This window comes from Drosophila arizonae, chromosome X (assembly GCF_054131065.1).
Source record: "Drosophila arizonae isolate 15081-1271.41 chromosome X, UAZ_ARI_1.0, whole genome shotgun sequence".
In the NCBI taxonomy this organism is placed as follows: Eukaryota; Metazoa; Arthropoda; class Insecta; order Diptera; family Drosophilidae; genus Drosophila; species Drosophila arizonae.
In genome coordinates this window covers 5,607,544-5,631,489 of record NC_142927.1, presented here as the reverse complement: position 1 = coordinate 5,631,489, position 23,946 = coordinate 5,607,544, and the positions used below count along the sequence as shown (strand labels likewise).

Genomic DNA, 23,946 nt, shown 5'->3' with positions numbered 1-23,946 from the left:
GCCCTGACCTTTGGCTAGGTGCAGCTACAGATACCGAGTATCAATTTCATTTGGTAACTGCAATTAAGTACAAACAGCGTGCAACCTCGACCCGGTGTGTCGCTGCAGATCTCAAACTGAACGCTGAAGCCCGGCCGACCCTGTCCGCCTCGCTCAGCGGGCCCTCAATTTATGTTTTTCTAGGGAAATCAACTCACGCCCGTCGTTTACCTTTTGCGCTTCATCTCCTCTCTCTCTCTCTCTCCCTCTCTCTCTCCGATTGCAATTCGGCGCCCGATTTCCGATCAGGACGCACGCTTCAGCGTTTAGCGTCGCTTTGCATAGGAGCCACAGAGCAGGCAACCAGAGGCCGGGCAGGATGTGTGTGCGAGAGCAATTAATGTAGGCCAAAAACGCCGGCGCATCAAAGTGTCTCTATTGCGCGGCCAAGGCGTGAACAATTATGGCCTAAACACTTGCCTCAAACACGGGCAACACCCCCAACTAGACGCAAACAGAGAGGGACAGAGACAAAGAGAGAGTGAGAGAGGGAGAGAGAGAGAATGCGTTGCATTGAATAGTTTTCATTCTGAATCATTTTGCTTCCGCCAATTTAATGAAATTCAGTGCAAGCACAGCAGGATGTCCTTTTAATTGAGGCAGCAGCAGCAGCAACACATCTTTTTCTGTTCGAACAAGTGCCAAGCGGTTTCATTGACCATACCGAAAACGCCCACAAAAAAAAGTAGGTGCGTCCTAACATCAAAGGAAACGAGCAAAAAAAAAAAAAAAAAAAACACTTTGCATAGAAAATTCTCAAAAATTATTAATTTATTTATATATGGTATATTATGTGGGTATTTGAATGAAAGAAAAAAAAAAAGAAAACATTTTAATAGAGAGTATAATATTATATAGAATATAACCAAGCAAAAGCAATGTTTCCAATGTAAACACATTGATTAAACTATGATTTATGATAGTTTTTCAATATGTTTATGAAGTGAAAATATTTTATTCTGAAAGTAAAGACTTGTCGGTAGCCTTGCTGTATAGTGTTTTTATCCTTGGGATATGAAAACTAGTGGCGTGGCAAATCGGATAAATAGTATATATGATAAAGCAGAAACGCTTTTATTTAAGCTCCTAAGACTTGAAATTTAGAATATTTATACTCATATGTATAGTTTGTCATTATAAAAGGTATTTATTTCTATGCCTACTATAGGTATAACAAGTCGCCTGAAATTACATCCCTTACAGTTTAAGATGTAGAACACTAAGATGTTGTACTTTTATATCCATATAGGCTCATTTATATTCATATACAGTCGAGTCTCGATAATTTGTACACGGCAAAAACAAAAATAGCGATAAATCAAAAAAATCCTATACCCTTGTCGTTTCGAATAATCTGGACTCGACTCTATTATATATCCACGTCCATTATGGGAATGGCAATTCAGACCTCACTAAACAATTTTACGAGAAATTCTATTAAATACCGAGCAATATTAGTAAAAAGACTTGAAATTTGAATTTACTTTTAAAAAGTTTCATAGCAGGCAAGGCATATACTAGTTGCTATTGTTTAAAAATATCAGGATACATCGAGACACTCTACATTGTACTCTAATATTAATATATGAATATAATATTGTGTATGAAGCAATATTAAGCGAGACTCAAAGTAGCGAAAACATTGGAACAACTGGAAGATATCAGGAACTGACTCTTAAGATTACAATCAGAATGAAAGTATTCATAATTGAGATTATCTGAGAGCGCTGATGAATATCTGAAAGTGGACTCATAGTAAGTATTCATAAAATTGATTACATAAATGATTATAATATGCTGAAACCCAAATCAAAAGTAGAGTAAGAGAGTAATTTATACAGTAGAGTCCGGTTATAACGACTCCGCTTATAGCGTTTATATGGTTATTGCAACGAAAATACTGGTCCCCAATCATACTTATATGAGCAAATTTATGCGGTTAAAGTGTCTTTCGGTTATAATAACAGTTATAACCGGGTTCTACTTCTAGCTTCAAGTTTCCCTGTTCTATTGCAGTGACTGCGATAGACTCTATCTCTATAGTCTTAGCTCAGTTATTTCCTGAACCAACTTATTCTACATATGCTGCCTCATATAATAACCAAACGTATAAACTGTCTCAAAGGAGTCAGAGAAAAAAGCAAAACAGTTTTAAATACTCGAAGCAAGTGCATGTGCCGCATAACGTAATGAAAGATATCGAAGCGTTGACTGACGCACTTGTAAATACTCGCTTGTTGGATCGATTCACACACACACACAAACTCACACACAGAAGCAGTGCCTAAGGTATATCGACGGCAGCAACGGCAGCTGAGCGTGTGACGCGTGTCTGGCGTTTTGGGTTGTGAAAGAGTTTTTGAGCTGTGGTGCATATCGTGACGTGTAATTGACAGGCAACAGGCGTTTAAATCCAGAGACTCGCCAGCCTGTCATCGCCTCGAGAGCGCAAACAAATTTAGATATCTCCATGGACACTCGACTGACAGCCAAATGGAGGGCAGACGAAGTAGAGGCGAAAGATGTAGAAATAGCAGCAGAGCAACTGGCAGCTACCAGTCGCTCTCTAAAGTGGATCAGCCAGGCACTAAGTGCGAACAAACTACTTTAGATAGAGATAAGGAGAAAACGTAGTTTTAATTGACGTTTGAAATTACAAGCAAAACGGAAGGAAATGCGACAAAAAACTATATAGAAGAAGAAGAAGAAGAAAACTGTGAAAAATAATGAGAAAAACCACAAAAAAATAACATCGATCAATGGAGAGAATGCTGATAGAGAGACACCTCGAACAGGATATACGTACAACAACAGCAAATTGAGATGTTTCCTGTCTCGGCTCTGAATTGCAAACTCACCTCGAATGGCGAGAAAAACTGCCGTGGCGTGGCAAATATGATTATGATAAGGAAAATTGTGTCGGACGAATTGGAAAAAGAAGGAAAAAGAACTGAAATATACTCGCATTACACATCATGCTGTCTTAAATTACCAGCGTAATCAGAGATTTCCAACACCTTTTCGTCGAGGATTTTAGCTAATTAATTTTCACCAAGAGCCACAGCGAGAGAAATGGGAAATTGGGAAAAGTAGGAAAAATGGGCAAAGGACGTGGGCGGCATGCGCGTCGAATGCGCTTAACAGCTTTGCGTGCAGCTATGCCTCCACCCAGCACCAGAGCCTAAACGGGAGAGGGAGTGAGAGCGGGTGAGCGGGAGAGTGAGACAGAGAGAGGAGGCCGAATGAGCGCTGATCCGTCTGCTAGTTAAAATCTCTTGCCTGAGCATGGATATGCTTGACGCTTGGATTAGGCTGACGTAATGAGTTCTGAGCCAGGGGCCAGCACGCGCTCACGTTGTGGGCGTGACAGCTTCGTAAAAGGCAACGAGAGTTTTACAACAATTTCTATTTCTAAATAGTGATGTAGATATCTCAAAGATACTTTGCTATCTGTCAGCTTAAAGACGAAAATTTCATAATTATCTAAACGACTGTATGTCTCTGAGGATATAGCAATATGTTCGACAGAAGGTTTTGCCTGGAGTAAAGAAATTCACTATGGTATATAGTAAAACTAAGAGCATAATTTTATTCTACCAAAAACAAAAGCCTATTTCAATCGCTCCTACATGATCTTGTTCAAATTTGATTAGGATTTGCACAAAAAAATGATTTTCATATACCATATAATATCGGATCAAATATCTTATAATTGATCTCATGTATACACATGCTTAATTTGCTGCCAAAACTTGTAGTTTTTGAAAGTTCCATAAGCAAATTGCAATTGAGAGCTGAGTTCACATAGAACAACTGTGGTATTTCATACAGAATTATTGGAATTTTTGTTATTTTTATTAAAAATTATCTAAATATATGCATAGTAATTAGTACATAAAGAAAGAGTTAGAAAAACAAGAATTTAAGACAAGAGTTCATAGTTGAATATATGTATACATATATATTTATTCCTCTATACATCTTCATCTAGCTTAAAATGGTCAAAAACATTTATCGATTGCAATTAAATTGCATTTGTATGAGCCAGATGAACGTGGGGCTCTTTGTTATTGGAATAAAGATAGATTCGCTGGAATAGTCCGTTCCTTCAAAATATCCCCTCGAGGCCCAAAAAAAACAATTGCAAATGGAAACAATGCGGAGAAAAATGAATTTGCGGTCGTTAAAGGGAAATCAGCTACCGCACACAACGCCTCAAATCACGCCTCAATTGTCCATGGGCCAAGTTAATGCAATTTGCAGTAGCAGATGCACAAATCACACACCGTGCCAAGAAGAAGAAGAAGACGACGACGATGATGTTAAGAATGTTATCGCTGGAATCGAATCTCGATCTGCGAGCCGAATGACAGCGAAAGAAAACAATTGACAATTGCCAAGGCTCGGCTCGGCTCGGCTCGGTTTGGCTTGGCTCAATTCAATTCAATTCAATTCAATTCAATAACAATTGACAAACGCCCACCACAAATGAGTTGGAAACTCGCCAAGAGCCCTGCGCCATAATAGAGACAGATAGCTGAACAAGAAGACGAAGAAGAGGAAGAAGATGACCGAGTCTAGCTGTTATATAGAGATGTCACGCATATAAAAACGCGTTTTCATGTGACACAAACACCAAAGCAGGGTGAGAAACAAAAGAGCATCGAATTGAGGACCACCACAGAGTTGAGATTTTATGGCCCTTTTTTGTCAGTGGACAAACGAATATCTCTCTCTCTATATATATATATATATATATCTCTATAATATATATATGCATGTATCTATTTTGGTTTTTGGCAAATGCGGTCAAAACATTGTCTATGAAAACAATGCTGGCTAAGACCGCACAGCGCGCAGCAGTTCGCTAAAAATACCTTGAAATGAGCATTTGGGCTCTTAACTGTTATTAGCATGCTGAGCCGAGCACACACAGGCTCAGTGCCATCTCGGTGTGTGTGTGCGTGTGAAACAAAGCTAAGCAGTTTCTAATTGTCACAACATGAATAGAGATTTGTGCCGTCTCTCTCTCTCTCTCTCTCTCTCTCTCTCTCACTCTGTTTGACTATAATAGAGTTGCTCATTTGGGTCAACTGTGCCTCGACTCTGGTCAAAATATTTACACACAATTAGCGCAAATGGCACGAGAGAACCGAACCCGTACAGCCGTACAGCTGTGCAGCCTTGACAGGCACCACCACCACCACCTGGCTGATATTTAATTTCTCTATTGGGACTTGTTGCGGTTGCAACGGCCTCGGCCTCCTACCAGCATTTTGGCAACAAACAACACGCGCCAGACACAAGCCAGCCCAACTTGCATTTATGCTGGTCTATGCACACAGTCAACATATATATATATGTATATATCTCTTAAATTCTTGGTAAGACGCCAGTAATACTATAGCTATACATACTTCCTGCTCCTTACTTGGAACTCTCAGGAGACATCAATCTCTGGCCCTCTATCTCTATCTAGCGTGTGCTCAACTCTTCCGTTTTCTATTGAAATATTATTCATAAATATATATTTGAGTTTTTGTGGTCAGCTTCTGTTCCGCCCTCAATACTCGCCTTAAGCAAATAAACAACAGACTTCAAACCCTTTTTCTCATCTTTTTTTTCTTGTCTTTCTATGGAACTGCTTGGACAAAATGCTTTGCTGTTTGCCTGGGCTGTGACCACTTAAGTGGATTTGCATTGTACTTCCCCACACACACACACAAACACACACAACTCAAATTCCAATTCTCGCGCCGCAGTCATATAAAGTTAAAGCCCAACTCCAACTGTCGCCCCAATAAAAATTTACGCCTAATTTTCTGCGATTGCTTCCGCGCATGCGCAGACACTGCCCCTCCCCAGTCCTCGCTCTCCTTCGGCCTGCCTCGTTTTAACTACGCTCTACTCGTCGTCCGGCTGCTTCAGCGTTCCATTTGGCTCGTTAGCTTTTGCGATTGCCGATTTCATTTTTGATTTGTGTCGGCATATTTTGCATACAGTTAAGGAATGCGTGCAGCAAGTGGCTAAAGCGAGGTGCGCCACAAAAGTTTAGAAAACTGGTCTTGATCGATGTAGAAATAGAACATTCGGAATAAAATATAAAATTTTACTAGTTCCGTCTTAATTTTTGTTGCTTGTATATAATTCCTTTCTTTTTAAGGATTTTTTCTTTAAAATATTTTAGGTTTTACCTATAATTCTTCTTCTTTTTTATTAGGGAAAATATATATTTTTGATGAAAAACCCTGATAATGTTCCCATACCCTACAATTGTACATATGTGTTTATATCCTTCAATATTCCCATAGACGACGAATGTCTCAATATGCTAGAGATAGATCTCATATAATATATGTATATATACACATGTATATAAATTAAAATATATTATAATTATAATTCGAACTATTTTTCGTCATTTTAATACTTTATTAATTTTAAGGTTCAGTTCTCGATTCCAGAGTAAAGCAAATATGAATCCATAGCTGGGAAAATTTTATGCTCGCACAGGGGGTCCATCCACATTTAATTGTAAGTTTAAACATATTTAAGATCCTTCCAAGGCAACTTCTTTCCAGTCATATTCCCTACATTAATCATAAAGATAGATGAAACGGGTGCATGTTTGCTAGGGCTGAATGGAATCCACTTAATATTGATATTTGCATCACTTTGTACTGCCTTCCCATTGAGAATCAGGTGGAATCGACCTTTCTTAAATATAAATGCCATATAAGATATTGCAAATTTCATAAAACTAAATCCTATACAGATGGCTCTATTGCATACTACTTATTTTCTCATTCAGTCTTAATCTTCCCCTTCCACCGCAAAGTTCTCATATTTAAATTAAAAATTTCTTTTGATTTTTGCTAAAAACAATTCGCAATCACCTCGTTGCACAGCTGCTCTACTTCCCTGTATCCATCTCTCTCTCTCTCTCTCTCTGTATCTCTCTCTGTCTCCTTGTGTCAGTTAAAAAGTCGCCGACCATGTGAGTTGGAGCCAATCAGTTGGGTCCCCGCAAAGGTGGCACAAGAAAATTATTTAACAATCAATTTCAATTTCAATTTCTTGCAGCGGCATTTTGCCATCTAATTATAAAGAGTCCCAGACACAGCCAAGAGAAATATCAAACGAAATGCGCCGACTTAACTAACTAAAATTTAAATTACCAGAAAGGAAAACTAGAAAAATCCAAGTTGACCTTAAGAAAAGAATGAACCAAAAAAAAAAAAAAAAAAAAAATGAGAGAAAAATTCCAAGCCAAACGTTGCTCTAATTAAAATTGAAATGAACTGTTCGGCATGCGAGCGGGCAATAAGAAGGTCCTTTCACACACACACACACATACACTCGTATATACACAGAGACCTTCTCCTGACTGTTCTGGGCAGCAATAAATTTTGGTATCTGGGCACGCGGTTCTTAAGGGTGGTCTCTTGACTCTCTGCTCAGTGCGGGATCTCATCTTGGTTTTCCTTCTTTTTTGTTTTTTTTTTTTTTTTTTTGTTTTTTGCTTGGCACGTTCGTTATTTAGGCTCTCGACTTTTACATAGATCTGCTTCTTTTTGCTTTTTTCTGAATGTCGAGCAATATTACAATAAAAAACGCATTTGTATACCCTCTATTTATGATGTGTGCCAAGTGGTTGGTTTGATGAGTGAAGCTGTAGGATTATGCAAATTAGAGAGGGTTTCTTTTGGATGGTTTGACAGAGTAGAAGGGCATAGAGACTAAATTTGACAGATTTCTAAACTTTTGAACTTAAGAGCTTTGTCACAAGCTAATCTACTTTTCCCATGCAAACTCTTCGTTTTACAGTCTAAGAAAACTGCAGTTTCATAAAACTCTTCTCTATAAAAGAAATAAAGAAAAGTAAAGTTCAATATTACAGTTGAGAAGAAGGATTGAGAAGAAAGGATTCTGCAGTAACTAAACTGAAGCAGCTCCAGCTCTTAAATATTGGAGGAGTCGAAATCGCATAATAATCATTCACGATATCAAAAGCAGGTGTCTGCGCTATTGTGAATTATTGATATTCCTCAATAATTTTCCACATTTTCCACAGTATTTTCTAGTTCATCCACACAGCTAGGCTAGCTTGTGAATATTTATTTTATTTTTTTCATATTTCTGTTTTTTTTTTTTTTTTTTTTTTTTGATTCGTGTGATCTTCTTTTTGATGCTCGTTGCACTCGTTTCATGGCAAAATGCATCAGAAAGAAAAAAAAAACAAAATTAATCCAACGCTGGCGCAGCCCACACACGTCTCAAAAACGAATGCAAAGGATTAGCATGCAGCATTCCATTCGAATGCCTTTTGGAATGGGTTTGCTCTCAACTTCTCTCTCTCTATATATATATATATATATATATATATATATATAAAGTATTCTTATTATTATTGCCATGGCGAATCGCCGCAGCACAATGGGCGACACAATGGGCCAAGTGTGAGGCCCGAAGGATTAGTGTGCGAGAGTTGAGGGCTGCAGACAATCGAAAACAATCGAGCAATGCGCCACATTTGCCATTCAAATGCAATTGTGCGCATTAATCGATTCAGTTTCAACTTGAGAAACTTTTTTCTTTCCTCCACTGAAAACTAATTTCATGCCTGCTTATATCACACAAAGAAGAAGAGACGAGCACCTACCGGTTGTTGTATTACTATTATCATTATTATTTTTATTATTATTATTATTATTACAGCTGCGATTAATTAAGCAAACAAATCGAGACGCAACTATTAAATACGGTAGCTGTAAAAACAAATCACCCCCAAAGGCAGGCCAAGCAACAATCGCACTGCATCAGCGATCCAACGTTCATTGGACTCAGTCGATCGCATTTCGTTGCCTAATTAATTGCCAATCATAAAGGCGAGTGCAATGGGCTCGTAAAACGAATCACTTTTAAATGCCCAATGCGCCAATGCAGCAATTATTCAAGTTTGCGCCTAAAGTGATGATCGCCAACTTCGACTCTTCAGTTTTGTTTTTAGTTTTCTGTTTTCCTGGTCTTTTTGGTCATTGCCACCACTAACTGGACACTGAAACATTTTATGGGAAATCTTCTGTGTGTGTTTGGCAATTAATTAAATTAAGTTTTCAGCGAAATGCCAAAGGCGTGAAGCAAACAAGCGAACGCATTGCAAATCGATAATGCACCGAATCGATAATACACTCAACAGATCATTGAGATGAATGTTACAGCAGCAGACGAACTACTAGTTCATGGGGGCGGATCATTTTCAAAGTTAAGTCATTGGTTTAGACGTCTTATCTTACCAACTATTTATAGCATTTGAACTGGTTCACAGAACGGTTCATACTTAAGATTCACATCTATTGGAAATTACAAACATTCACGTTTATCTATTATCTCTGTCAGAGTGATTCACCTGAAGATGAATAATGAACCACTCAATGAACTAGTTCATATACACTTGTCAAAATATTAGTTCTAATCTACCTATGCCTGACTTATAACTTGAAATATCACCTTCTTTGCGAATAAAGAACTTCCACATACAGTCGACTCTCGTTCTTTCGAAATTCAAGGGACTTTTAAAATATTTCGAATTGTCGAGTGTTTAACCATATGAGTACGAATTATCGTGTCTTAGCAATGATTTTTAGTTCGAATTACTGAGTGATAACTTTGAATTAATGAGAGGTTTGAAATAACGAAGGTTTGAAATAACAAGAGTCGACTGTAGTTGCTTTTGATCTGGTTCCGTAAAAGTAGGAGCATGCAAAGATCTAAAGAGCTGAACATACATATGAAGATAACTAGTTATATGAATAAGCTACAGATCTTAACACAGATATACAATATTATAAATGTTCAATGATCTCAATAACTGAAAATTTGATTATCTAAAGCTCCAAACCTCAAAAAATTTGACAACTCGAAATAGAAATAGCTAGAAAGAACTAAGAAAAGATATCGAGCTTATAAAATCTTAGAGTTCATCAATATATTATCTATGCTTCAACAGCAGTTCTAGCACTTTTCACTTGACTGCGCTGCATTACTTCAAATTCAAGAGCTAGTGGACAGTTCCCTAATTGGGTGAGTGTATCGAGCGGCAGTGGGCATACAGGAAGTTGCGGCAACTCGCAGATCGCCGACATCATCAGCATTAACAACAAACAGCGATAACAATTTTAATTGCGCTGATCTCTGCTGATCGGACGCTGATCAGAGATCTGATCTGTTCTGTACTGTTCTGTTCTGTTTGGCTCTGCTCAGCTCAGTTCAGTTCAGTTCAGTTCTTTAGCTGCTCTTTACTGATGAGCCAATCGCGTTGCCGGCAGTTTTGTTAATGTCTTTTGGCAGCAACAGCAACAGCTTCAGCTTAAGATGCGGCTATCAATTGGCAATCGTGTTAAGAGGCTCTAATAAAGTTGCACTCCACTCGCAGAGCGTTCAACGATCAGCGATCAACGAATCGATCTGTTTCTGGCACTGTTATTTATCTCTTAATATATCTTACATCAACTTATGGGCCCCGGCCACTGATATGGAAATCAACTTTGCCACTTGGCTAATCTTAAAGTTTGCCGTTTTATTGCCTCCATTCCTTACCGCCACCCTGGCCTCCGGCCCCCGGCCCATGGCCCCTGGCCAACTGTCCAACTGTCGCCGCGATCGATAAGCGCGGCAACATAAGAAATCGATTTAAGCCAATTCTCTATAGCTACCTGCCTGCCTGCCTCTATATCATTGGCCCCCATCTGCCAGTTACATGGAAGCTTATCATCTCACAATGCCTGCTTACAATCGCGCTTGTGCTTAACTCAACCAGATAGCCAGATGCAGCCATAGATAATCTGCACACAGCATGCGGGATACTTAAAATATCAACAGCATCTCACATTAGTGTAAGTTGTAGCTGTAGTTGAATGTACTAATATGCTACTAGCACTGATCGTGGTTCGACCAGAAAGCAGCCTAGAATGCGGCTTATATATATTTTAGAATTAACATATCAATTAACAAATTAATTAACGTCTTCAACTGTGATGTGCATATGGAAAATGGTCTGTTATTGTACATGTACTATTATTATTCATGACTCTACAATAATTATTAACCAAATATCTGTTTTCTTAAACATCTAAGACTTAGTAAATAACTTAAGTCTAGTACTGAACATTTTTTTAATATATTGCATACATTGCTATTAGATACTATATCTTTCACAATTGTAGATCCCTTAAGCCTTAGATTCTCAGCATTTATGATGATGTTTTTGATAGCTAAATACATATATCTTCATCTGCAGGTATTTAGGTAAGTTATTAGATACATATCTGAGAACAACTCTCAGATCCGTTGATTTTTACATTCTCAATCTTCTCTTCTTAATCATTATACCTAAAGTTACTTCTTTTTTGAGGGCTTCATATCTTGTTGAAAAGGTTAAGAATAGCTGTGAATTCATTGATATTTATAATCTTTGCTCTCTTGATGATCATCATCATCACCCCATATATCTTCAAATTATCAAATCGTTTGACATACTTTGCATAGAGTTGATAGATTTTCATATACTAGAATCCCTAGATCATTTGTTCAAAAAAAATCTAATGCAGTCGAATGTCGATCATTTGTACCTCACTAACTTACAAATCGCGACAACATCGAAAAAAAATTCTATCCACTTGAAAAATATTCGTTTTCGATAATTTGAATTTTTGTATAAATCGAAAAACTTATCCGCTTGTCATTTCGAATTATCGGGATTCCTTTCTATTAAGTCTTTTGCTCACATTATTAATATTTAGCATAGTTTGTAGACTTAAACTTTTAGATCTTTTTATTCCCAAAGTCTTGGATCTTTGATCTTTACATATTTAATGCAAAATCTTGCTACGTTGTAAGTAATATATGTGCTTCAACAAGTTTGTTGTAGTAGTAGATCTCTTGTTAATAGTACAACCATTAAAGAGCTCCCCAATAATCTGAACTCCAGCCGAAACGAACAAACTCGCCTGCTCGCTCTCTCACTACCATACAAACAACTCTGATGCAATCATAGGCCTAGGCTAGGCACGATCTATGCCCAACCTCACATATGAGTTGCAAATCTTCAGCTACCTGCTGCTTATAGCTATTCCCTAGGGCATAGCACGTGCAGAAACTTCTTTCAAAGATGCTCGCTGACAAAGATCCCGCATGCAGCGATCTCCGAAGATACGCGGCAACATATTCTTGGCATAAACATTAAGGCACATTAGTTTACATGGGCAGCGGGTCTTAGGACACTTCATTAAATAGCTATTTTGCATGTCTCTCCCCTCCCTCCCTCTCTCTCTCACGTTCTCTGTCCATGGTACCTGCATATGAATAGCAAAACAATGCGTATGACCGAAGATCGATGATGGATGATCAGATGCACTGAGATGACTCAATCATTGTGCAATGCAAAAACGAATGCGAAACGTGCGATTGCCTCGCTGATTATGTGAGATCTATGCATGCAGATAGTTTGCGCAAAAGGAAGCTGGACACACATGTCTAGATCTAAGATCGTGTCCCATATGCACACGTGTGCTAATTACCTTGAAGAGAGTATGTCCGAAAAAAAAAAAAAAACAAATACAAATATGAAAATCGATCGCAGCTGTTGATGCAACAGTTTCGTTATAACAGTAAATGCAACGTACCGGAAGGCAAAATCGAAAATCAGTAACCAAAAACCAAAAACAGAAAACAGAAAATATATTCATATGTGAGTAATAATAATATGCATGCATAAAGCTAAAAGCAATCAAAAATCAATTCATAATCATTTGCAAGGTGCAGACAAAGACAAGAGGCACACACAGCACACTGAATGACGGGGGCTGGCTGCCTACCATCGATCGGGGCAGTCAGCCGGACAGTCAGCCGGGCAGCCGGGCAGGCAGGCAATTCAATCAAATTTGTTATAAAACTGTGAAAGTCTGCGACAGCGATCGGAAACAGGACTCAAAGTCACATAAAGGAGCCGTTCAGGCAGTCAGCGAACAACCTAGAGAGATTTGCATGCCAAGATTCAGAGTCAAGAGAAGAGTCTACCATTATGCAAAGCGCTGATCGTTTTGCATACCAAAGCAGAGACGATCCGTTCCATACATCCATGCATCAATATCAATGCAACAATATCAATGTCTGGCGATCAGACGACGTACGACTCACCGTGTTCCGTCTGGCCAACTCACGCAACGCACTGCACTGCACTGATCGACAGCAAGACACAATTCAATCATTTCAGCGTTGCGGTACGTAGGACGACGATCCTGGCCTGATCTTTAGCGCTAGATTAAACGATCACAGCGCGCAGACAGTCGAAGCTTCAGAGAGCTCCAGCTACAAGTTGTACTTGTTTTTCTTTTTTCCTTCTTCTTCTTCTTCTTCCTACTTTTTGTTGTGGCAGCTACTGCAATGTAAGTGTACGTATGTGTGTGTGTGTGTGTGGGTCGATCGCCTTGTTGATGATCGTGCATCTCTTTGAATCTCGTCTTCCAGCAAATTATTTCACTTGCGCCAATCGCCTGGTGGTCTCCAAGTACAACTTGATTTCTGTTTCCTCTGCTGCACTGGCAGTTTGATTTGTTTAAATTTAATTATGCATCAATATCAACGATTGCCGATCATTCGATCGATGCAGCAAGTCGTATAGTGCGTAGGTAGCTACAAACTGAAAGACCCCAAAAAAAAAAAAAAAAAACAAAAAAAACGAGAGATCCAAAAAGACAAGACGCACACACTCACACACGCACACACAGGTGAAGGTTGAAGTTATGATGGTTTGTTCCTTTGCCCTGCATCGAGTACACAATCACAATTTCTCGATCTGCCTTTGATTTGATTATCAACAACATTTGTTGACGTTCGCTGAGAAGCTGCGATCACTCAAAAAAAAAAAAAAAAAACAAAGACCACAAATATGCACCGCCAAATGATGATCGATGCCAATGATCCTGCCTCATATATATATATATATATTTATTTTACTTTTTGTGGTTTGCTGCATTTACATTTTGTACTCTCATTCCTTTTGCTTGTACGGTATAAAGCGATCAATCAAAAATGCAAACAGATCACAGAATGAAAATCACCGAGAGAATGAGAGAGAGAAAACCTCAACAACAAATTCAGAGAAGTTCAATGTTTCTTTCGTTTTTTTTTTTTTTTTTTTTTTTTTTACTTTTGACAGCAGACAAAATAGTTTACGATCGCTGTGTATATGGTATGTATATATTTGTATAAATCTATATGTATATTGCTGATGATCCTTGCTCGATCCTCAGCAACAACAACAACAACAACAAGACTGTCACTTAGATGATGAACAGTTTGTTAGAATTTGAATTGTGCGGGGCGCATCGTAAATTGTCGCTGCTTCAGGCGAAATAAACGCGGCTTTTACATAGAATATGCGAAACAATCTTATGATCGCTTGATATTTTGTTTCCTTTCCTCACAAGTGATCCAAAAAGCTTTTGAAGAAACACGCAGTTTAATACATGTATATTGCAATATATGATCATCATTATTTGGTGCATGAATTGATTTTCCAATTGATGGAGAAGAAGAGACTTCAAACATAGATCGTTAGGGCGAATATTTAAATCGTACATATATAGAATTAAATATCGTAATGTGGCGAATAAAAGATCGATCAATTTAATGCTGAATATCGAACAGTTTTTTATCTGTAATGAGAATTTTAGCAATATAGCTATAGTTGAATTTAAGATCATATGTTATATAACTTTGTATAGCCCCGATCACTTCTGATGAAGTTGCGCAATCTTCATAAATATTATGTTTATATCTTCAACAATTTCCGCTGTGTAGATCACACTTTTCTCTAGAATATTGAACTCTATAGTTCACTCTATCTCTCTCTCTCTCTCTCTCTCTCTCTCTCTCTCTCTCTCTCTCTCTCTCTCTCTCTATCTCTCAGTTCAATTATTCAACAGAATGACACAGTTTTATGCGTTTGTCTGGTTATCTGTCATTTCCGTGTGCTAAAACCCAGAGTAATGTAAATCACTTGGTTATGCAAATAAATATGAAACAGCTATAGATAGATATGTACATATGACTAGAGTTATATGTACATGCATAAGGAGAGCAACGATAAATGTAAGTGCCAATAGATTATAGATTCCTATATAGACGCATAGATAATCACTCCTACACATTTACAATTCACTTGAACAAAGTCAAGACAGAAAGAGAGGGGGGATTCTAAGATATGCATACAAATATATATAGACGTGCATATACATAGATTTATACATATGTATATACATGTTTATATGACGCTCGTTTATTTAAGAAAGATTTTGGCGCGCGTTGTTTGCTTTTTCCCTTCGGTTCTTTTTTTTTTTTTTTTGTGCTTCTTCTTCTTCTCATTTATGATTTTCAACTGATATCGCTTGGTTATTTTTTCAGGGGAATTGTTTGCACACAAATTGGTTCGTTGTCGGTTTCTTTGTTATGTAAATATCAAATATCGCAAACGAATCGATTCGAATCGAATTGAGCCGGTTAAAGAAGTGCCCCGAGCACTTACTTCTTCCTTTCAACCGGCTGTAATGGATTGCGTGGGTGTTGTGTGTGAACAACTTGCATAACTGTGTCAGGCGTCCTCAGTCAGACAGTGACGATTGAGGGACGTTCAACCACAACTACAGCCACACTAAGCCACTCAACATAGTCAAACAGTCAACCAGGTAACCAACCCACCGGGCGCTGTGTCAACATTTGCCGAGTGTGTCAAACGCGCGTCGCCCAATAAGCCGCAGCACAATTTAAATCAATAAATACTCGCATAACACATATCTACATATAGTATATTTACATATATACATATACATATATGTATATATTTTAGATATATGTACGTATATCGAAAAGGAACTCTCTGTGATAAGCTGCTCAACTCTATATCCTCACTCTTTCGCTCGCCGTCTCTGTTTGCCCACCTACAACAACACGTCATTATCATTAGGACATTGCGGCCATATATCACATTGAGCGGCAGACAGGGCTGAGCTGACTGAACTGACCAGACTGGGCCAAAAAGTCAGTGCCAAGTCTCGTAGCTGTCCCGTCAAGCGAACCACTGCCAGTTGATATATGGCTCACCCGCGCCTAAATTATGGCCCAAACTGTGTAAATAGCCGCCAGCAGCTCGAGGCTATAGACAGACGCAATTGCAATGCGGGGGCGAGGCTGCGATTGAGATGGAAGCATAAGGTTCTCTTTCCGAGAAGGAGAAGGTGTCTAGATGCAAACGCTTCCAGTCTTCTGAAACACTACAGATCGATCAATTAAGCGATCGTTGGCATCGCTCGCCTTATTTGGCTGATCCGCAGATATATCGCAATAATAACGCAACTTCATCTAATGCAGTTCGCCCCTGCTGCGACTGATCGTAATTGAAATGATGATCGCCAAGCAGACAGCCACAAAGAAGGAGTGCGAGATCAGTCCATGTGGCACAGTGGAGCTAATATCATATCGGATCATAGCTTAAGAGATCATTTCAGGATCAGTATTTGAGTGAAGTGATACTAATATAACTGAATGCGGAATCTAATTTGAATATAATAGATTATTAGATTTACAGCTATACACGATCAATAAATTGTCTGTAAAAACTAAACCTCAAGGGATACCTGAAACTTTGTGAAGATCGGCTTAAGAGTTTAAGAATGTATTAAGCGAATATTGGAATATTCTTAAAGAAAAGTAAAGAATTAGGCTTAGTTTGGTTTTCCTTAAGAAGTTCTCCTTTTTAGATCTTGGCTTAGAGCTATAAGCTCTCAGTGATCATAAGCAGTTCATATAAATATCATATATGGAACCAGCTTTTTCAGATTGATAAAACCTCAACCCCATTCACTCCCATTTCAATCGTTCCTCCTTAAGTTTCATTATTACTTAGCTAAGTTTAAAGCAGAATCATATGAGCAACGATTTTCACATTCAAGGCTCATGGCGAGTATCTTGTGCACATCATCTTAATTAAAACGATCTGTAAGAGTTTGTGATCATTTGTTACTTGCAATCAATTCAGAGCTCAATCGCGTTTTAGTTAACACCATTTCTAAGCGCGATCGATCTCTCGATTCACTTCTCACTTGTAATCAATTCTAAGCTAAATCGAAAAGCGCACGATCGATCGATCGATCACTTAACGCAACGCAGTTTCCACTAGCTTCACAGAAATAGATCATATGCGATCAGTGCGCGCTCGCTGGGGATTAAATTTATAATTAGTTTGACAAAGTACGGACTTAGCAGCAGCAGATCGATCCCAACCATTGTATTGAGCGGCAGCATGAAGCGAACCTGTTGTCCTCTTTGGCTTGCGTGCAGCCAAGTGTATGCTATTTATTCCAGATCACTTGATCATGCACTACAATAGTTTTTGTTCTTCTTGTTGTTGTTGTTGTTGCTGTTGAACTTTGTTTAAGTTTATGCCTTATGATATTCATTATGGTTATATTATTGTTTTAAGCGCTCATTCTCTCTGTGTTTGCTTTGTACGCCCACTGTGCCGCCCTTTTGGCAGGAGTGGACCAGTAAGCGGGAGAGAGGGGGCCGAAGAAGTCAGTAGACTGACAGACACAGCGTGTCGTCGCCTGAAGCTAGTACAACAACAGAGCCATTCGTCTGCCGTCCATGGCTTGTCCTCCTGCAAAGAGATCTATCATCAGAGCATTGGCATGGGGCATCGGGGCATCGGGGCATCACAGCATCGAGGCTTGGCGGCATGGAGGTATATATGCTGCACCGATCGACGTCGGCGACATCAACCGTCCGATCGAGAGAGAGCCAAAACGGCAGTCAAAACTCTGTCAGACAGTTTGTAAACAGTTTTCAAAGTCGAGCACATCACATGGGGGCAACACAACACATAACATCGCGATAAAGATGCGCGTTTTTGCTTTAAGCCTAAGACGCGTCGACTTAGATCAACAGCCAGATCAGTAGGCAGGCACAGGCACAGACACACACACATGCACCGACACACACACTGGCCTGTTCAAGCAGAAGGAAACGGAATGAAAACTGTGTCCAACATTTGCGCCATTATAACTTTATCGCTTTTGGACAGATTGTTGGCCATGACGGCGGCCTATGTCTACATCTCACCGCCGCAGTCTGCAAGTGAGTGATGTACCTGCTGCCAGCCAGCCAGACAGATAGACAGACAGCCAGCCATACTGCCAGCCTGTTGCTTTGCTGATGCCTGATGATCATGAAGGCTTAATAGCATTAGCCTTCTTGTAGCTTTTGTGTCTGCAGCAAACGCGCAATGCTCTGGCTAAGCACACAGCGGGCATTGTCAATAAAATTTGAAATACCCTGTAAGCATTGGCATTGCGTAGATAAAATGATCGACTAGCAAACTGTTACTCTCCCTCTATATAGAGTATATATATGTAAATTTACAGAGTCAAGGTCTTATATTCTATATTCTATAAGCGAACTTTAAGCGCTAGACTTTATAGAGCTAATGGACATACATACATGGTATACATATCAAAGAGATATATAGACCTGATATAAATGCCAAGTGGTTGTGGTAAGGTGGAATCGAACATGATATCTACTTATAATAGAAGAAGTTTCACAAAACTTTGTTGATTAGTATTAAAAGTCAATTCTATTTAATTGAAAAATAATATATTAACCTAAATATTCAAATGAAGGAAATTTTTATGAAATTTAATATATAGCTTTTGTTAAGCCATAGATTAGTCTATAAATATTGCTTATGCATCAAAATGTATATTCTTGATATAAAAACTATGTGAACTGAGCTACTGTAAGTGCTAGATTAAATAGACTTTTCATCATCTCTTCATTTCAGATCAGTCCATCTCATATAACTCCATTCCAATAATCTCCTGCCTTTACAGGATAGCTAGCTAGTCCAACTCTATTCGTAGCTAGCGCCGTTTTGGCTCATCTGTGTCGATTTTTTTTTTTTTTCTTCTGTTCTTTTCTTATTTTTGTATTACACTGTGAAGCCTTTTGTCAGGTTTCCATCAACAATTTTCAATCTTAGGGAGCTACTTGTAATTGCTGCCGTTGCTGCTGCTGCGGCTGCTGTGCAGAGATTATTAACAGTGGCTTTTAGACTGTGGCTCAAGCAGCGGCAGCTCTTTAAAAACCCATTTAAGCTTACAAGCTTGTTAAGCTTGCCCCAAATCTTCCCAGGCAGCAGGAAATAGCAGCAGCAGCAGCAGCAGCAGCAGCAGCAGCAGCAGCAGCAGCAGCAGCAGCAGCAGCAGCAGGAGCACGAATGGCTGCTGTTTAATGCAATTTCACGTTCGGCTTTTTATCGCCGGCTAAGTAGCCACTAAACGGCAGCTCTTTAATCTCAACGAGTTGGCGCACGTAAAGAGCCACAAGCTTTGAAAGAAAGGCTCACTTTCTTTACAGAAATATGAGCAATATCGCCTTCGTTTTTTTTTTTTTTTTTTTTTGTGATTTTTTGTGTTATTCTTTCTTTTTTTTTTTTTTGCCCTTTTGGCTGCGTTGCGCCTACCTTGTTAAGAACTGGTCCACTGGTTGGCAATGAGTGGTGCAGCGGTGCGTGCCGCCAATCGAACATGCCCACAACCTGCTGCCTGAGCTGCTGCTCCTGCCTGGGATGCGGCTGCCGCTTAACAAGGTGAGATTCCAGCATCCATTGAGCTTTATTTTTAGTTTAACGCTAAATTAAACCATAGCCCCGCCGTAGCACGGGCAATCAACTGAGCACCTAACCCACCCTCCCGGCCCCTGGATAATTGCGGATTAAATGCATCGAACGCTGCGAAACCAAAAATCTGATTAAGAATATTTCAATTAGCAGCGTTGCCTTTGGCTGCCCCAACGCCCAAGCCCCAACCCGCTGCCTTAAACATGAGACTCCTCTCATTATGGGCTGGCTGGAAGAAAGTTGAGCCCGATTCCACAAAATGTTCGCGTCATATAATTTCGTTGTTAACTCTTCGCTTATAACCTACATATGCATACACACACTCACAAACACACATACTCATACATGCATATATTTTTTGATTGATTCCCAATGCATTTTTGCATGCTAATTAAGTCACTAAGATGAATCCCTTTTTTTTGTGCTCACTGAGCTGCCCCAAATGAGTTTATTTGATAAATTGCTAATTTATGTCAGAAATTTGTTACGAACATCGATCTAGATCTTGGCTTAATAGATTTTGTTTTTAGTTAGCCGAAAGAATCGATAATATCTTGAGAAAAATTTCAAAAAATTAAACCGAATTATGAGATATTCGCAGAGATAAGATGGGTTGAGAAATTGAAAAACTTACCCGTTGTAGAGAGAAAGAGCGCATTAGACTGCAAATGAGAAAAAAAGGAGAGACAAAGAGAGTTTTAGTTAAACATAAATGGCTAGCAGATGCTATATAAAATAGTTAGTATATATAATATATTTACTTTAAAAAAAAAGTGTTTATTTATGTATGTCAGTGAGAAAGGGATTTGATAAAGCAACTTGACTGAGTCAAAGACCATCGATATTTCTTCTAAGCTAAGAGCTTTAGATAGAGTCGAAATATTTGAAATTTTTTAAACAAAACAGTAAACATATTACGGTTGATAAAAATTTGGTTGAGTTGCGCCCATGCCTCCAATTTTTAGATTATAGCTGACTTAGATTATGTTTACTTTTGAGGATGTTATTATATTTTTGCATACATAATGATATATTCAGCTGTGTCTATAGTATAGTTAATATCGGTTTACAGACTATAAACTAGTCTCAAATCAAATCATACTATTATCTGGGCTAGCATAGGGAAAGAATTTGAAATACATTTCTGATTATACTAAATATTTCACTAAAATATTTTTAAGCGCTTTAGTAGAGACAAATCGCGTCAAATTTGCTGCCTGTTAATAAGGTTAGACTAAAGTCTTAATTCTTAGTTATATCTGATACATATTATACACACACACATATCAAAACATTTCAAGATAAAAATCTAAACTTTCCCCCAAATAAAAATGGTCTGCCGCATGGTTTTTTATCATTTACATTGCATTGGACCCTTGGGGCTGACTTCTGCCAGGGCTGCCGCAGCAGCTACTGTTGCCTACCCATGGCAGCTACTATATACATATTTATATATGTATATATAATCAAGCTGATCATCGTGATCATTATCATCATGACTTGTCCAAATGATGACCAAAATTATGCCATAAATGCCAAGGCGAAATATAAGAGCCAACAAAAAATATAAATAAACACAACGAAAAATGTAAAACTTCAACAAAATCATGAATCTTCGTCGCTTTCAACGCGCTTTCGAGGTTACAGGAGTACCGAAAAAAAATACTCGTAATCGTAGTCGTAATCGTAAACGTCATCAAAATCGCGCACTGATCTCTCAACTATATCATAATCCCAGTGTCTGGCAATCAAGCCATCAAATTCCGAACAACGAAAAAAAAAAAAGAAAATTAAAGAAAAAACACTTTCATTAAACTAAATTTTTATTGTGCCACCAAAGGCAAGTTTATTTATACCCTTTGAAAATTTACAAATGGGTATGCTGGTTTTATGGAAGTCTATGTAACAGAATAAAGGATCTCCTAACACTGACAGGCACTTGACTATCTATTTTTTTATTAAATGTATATATATCCATGCTTTATTTTTGTGAACTGAAAATGCAATATAAGCTCATTTAAAAATATCGATAAATAGCGATATTTTTCTTTTTCGTATTATAACATGACCATTCGAGGAAAAGATACTCCGATCTGAAGATATCGATTTCTAGATCAATTTTCCAGTGCTTAGGGTATCTCATAGTCCGGCACACACGACTAGAGTCGCACTCTGAGTTGGGCATCTTTTTGGCATATTTTTGGAGTTCAGATGGCGGCTCCCATTTATGGCGGTCAACTATAAAAGTTTGACCCAGTTTCCGACGGGACAAAATTGCTACAAATTACACATTTTTTCGGGGCGCAAAAGTGTGCCGCACACACGCGCGACAAGGCAGGGGCGACAAGCAGACAGAGATAGCGAGAGGTAGAGGTTAAGGCAGCGACCGAAGGAAGCACTGGGGGGATATACACTTTTACTCATTCCAATTAAGTTGCAGCGCGATGCAGCAGATTAAAGTAAATAATATCAATAATAATTACAGCAGCGGCAGCAGGCAACAGGCAACAGGCAACAGGCTACAGCAACAACAACAGCAACATCAGCAGCAGCAACAATAAGTCATAAAGTGTAATCACTTAAAGACGAAGAGGAAGACAAATGAAACGTGTTATCGTTTATCGAAATGTTACAGTCGGGAAAGCTCTGTCCAATTCGCGTCGCTCCTTATCGCTGTTATCCCTTTGATTTATCTCCCCACTCACACGCCGCACTAATTGCATTCATAATAAACAATTTCACAATTATTACAGCTACAACAACCGTAGCGAGACAAGTTGGCAGCACTGGCCCGCAATTTATCGATTGTTCCTCCCCTTTATCAGATGCTACGTGCTTCTTATTAGCTTTTCGAGTATACGCTTCGCACGAGTCTCAAGATTATGTCAAGAAATGTGAAACACCTGGTAAATATCATATATCCTATATCCTATATTTTATATCCTATATCCTATATCTTATATCCTATATGCTATATCCTATATCCTATATCCTATATCCATAGCCTATATCCTATAATCCTATATCCTATAATCCTATATCCTAATATCCTATAATCCTATTCCTATAATCCTATATCCTATCTCCTATATCCTATATATCCTATATCCTATATCCCTTACCTATATCCTATACCTATACCCTCTATCCTATATCCTATATCCTATATCCTATATCCTATATCCTATATCCTATATCCTATATCCTATATCCTATATCCTATATCCTATATCCTATATCCTATATCCTACATCCTATATCCTTTATTCCATATTCCATATTGTATACTCTTTATTCCATGTTCCATATTCCACATTCTCCATCATTCCATCACTTCCCAGCCCTACATCTGGAAGAGTATATCCTCTTTCCGTCTCCGCTCAAGCTCCCCTTTACATTTGCTGCTGCTGTTCTGGCTGCTTCTTTCTTTCTTCTCTCTGTTTTCGTAGGCCAAGTGGAAAATTTGTTGAGAGGCGACTCTTATCTGTCCACTGAGAACTGAGAAATTTTACAATACAAAAAGTGCAACAAACAAGTTGGCAGCCTTATCAAGCCATTAACATCTGGCAACGCAGACGAAGACATACTTTCTGACCGACTGAATGGATGATGCCAAAGAGCTTTGCCGAATAGTTGCAAACTTATTTACATTTAATTTGCATATTTTAAAGGGTATCAAGAGAAACACACACAGAGAGTAAGATAGGGGAAAAGAGAGGGTGAAGTGAGCGAGAGAGAGCAGGATATGGTTTAAGGATTTTGCATATTTAGCTGCCAATAATCGAATATATTAAAGTCGAAGCTGCATTGCCAAAGATTCGCAAAGTGCTTAAATGCAATGTATACCAGTTGCAAAATGTTAGTTAAAAATTGTAAATAAATATATCATTAAGAACGAAAATGGGGACCGTTACAGAACAGCTGGAAATAATTTAGTATATAATTAAGGAAATTTTGAAGAGAACAACTAAAGTATATATAGTAGTTCTCTATTATACTATTGTTATACTACTGTTGTACTATTATACTACTATTGAAGTTAAGTTATATTACGTTTATACGATTGTTATACTATTATACTGTTGTTACAGTACTTTTATTCTACTGTTATGCTACTAATAGACTAGTGTCATAGAAGTTATACTAATATTATAATGGCATATAATATCGTA

The 23,946-nt window shown here is 38.4% G+C and overlaps 1 long non-coding RNA gene across 1 annotated transcript; it reads left to right on the top strand.

The window, feature by feature from the left end:
- Window positions 1–1,544: 1,544 nt before the first annotated feature.
- Window positions 1,545–23,673, top strand: LOC149267822 (uncharacterized). The gene is made up of 3 exons (XR_016270996.1): window positions 1,545–1,794; window positions 22,260–22,680; window positions 23,224–23,673. It is a non-coding gene; the product is annotated as an uncharacterized LOC149267822 (long non-coding RNA).
- The last annotated feature ends 273 nt before the right edge of the window (window positions 23,674–23,946 follow it).